Source organism: Frankliniella occidentalis, unplaced genomic scaffold, assembly GCF_000697945.3.
Source record: "Frankliniella occidentalis isolate FOCC.00 unplaced genomic scaffold, Focc_3.1 Scaffold52, whole genome shotgun sequence".
NCBI classification, from domain to species: domain Eukaryota; kingdom Metazoa; phylum Arthropoda; class Insecta; order Thysanoptera; family Thripidae; genus Frankliniella; species Frankliniella occidentalis.
In genome coordinates, this window is record NW_026267182.1 from 1,500,781 (window position 1) to 1,502,020 (window position 1,240).

Sequence of the window (1,240 nt, forward strand, 5' to 3'; positions counted from 1 at the left end):
CCACGAGGGGTCGCCAACTCACATAATACTCCGTACACAGGTCTTATAATACCTCTGTAATACTTTAAGAAAATCACTACAAGGTAGATGTACGCCAGACCACGTCTCGCATAACAGGCTTCGCGATATCTCACGAAACACTGTTACGCTGCGACGCGCCTGGCATACATCTACCTTGGCGTGCGGCGCTGACACCCGAGTCGGGTGGTGCAAAAATGTACACAAAGAGACGGGCCTGGGCCCGTTAATGGCCCGTCACTTTGACTAAGCATGCAGGGTTGTACTTTTTTTCGCTTATTTTCGTCAAAAACACCCTCTAGCGCCTCAACGGTTTGAGCTAGAGCAAAACGGTGAAAATTTTCGATCACAGGGCTCTACTTTGCTGACTTACCCTCTAGGAAATCATAAATAAATATTTTCAAAATTTTTGGGACCCTCTGTTTTTTTTTTTTTTTTTTTTTTTTAATCTAATTTTTTAGCTAAAATGCTCATCTTCGAACTTGACCTGTCTTTATATAGTACAAAACGACCCTGAAAATCCCCGGTCGCTAGCTCAATCCGTTTTCGAGTTATCGTGCGGACAGACACACAGACACATACACAGACAGACAGAAAAAGTTTTTTTCCGACCAGACGGAGTAATAGGCTTCGCTAATCGCTCAGCCAAAAATCTCTTGAACTTTTATATTCATAGCTTACAGAGTTCTGTAAATGTGCTTGGCTTACGCATTTTACTATACGCCAGTATGAACAAAATTCCTTATACTGGCTTATTAAAAAATGTGTAAGTCGAACATTTTTAATGAAGTCAGTGAGCCATGAATAAAAAAGTTCATAAGATTTTAGTGTTTACTCCATAATATGCAACAAAATACCCCAGATAATACCTCATAAGAATACCAGTGGAAATGCGTTCCTAAAAACTGTCTCAGCCTTTTGCTTTGTCTTATTCAGACATCTCATGTCACCTTAGCACTCTTTTGCCGTTGTTAGGGTTGTGTCCGCGGTCACTCGAGGACGCTGGTCGCATGACCACCCGCTGCACCGCTGCCGCTATACCTCGCGCACAGTGCACTTTTACCCCTCCGCGCTCCGCCCATCGCGTTTGGTAATGCAGGCGCCGAGGACATGGACACGCGTTTCGGAACGCGGCGTGGCGTGGCGCGGGGCTGTGCGGCAGTGCCAATTAATGTGTGAGCGCCGAGCCCCGCTACCGCACCGAGTTTCGAACGCCCCCCCC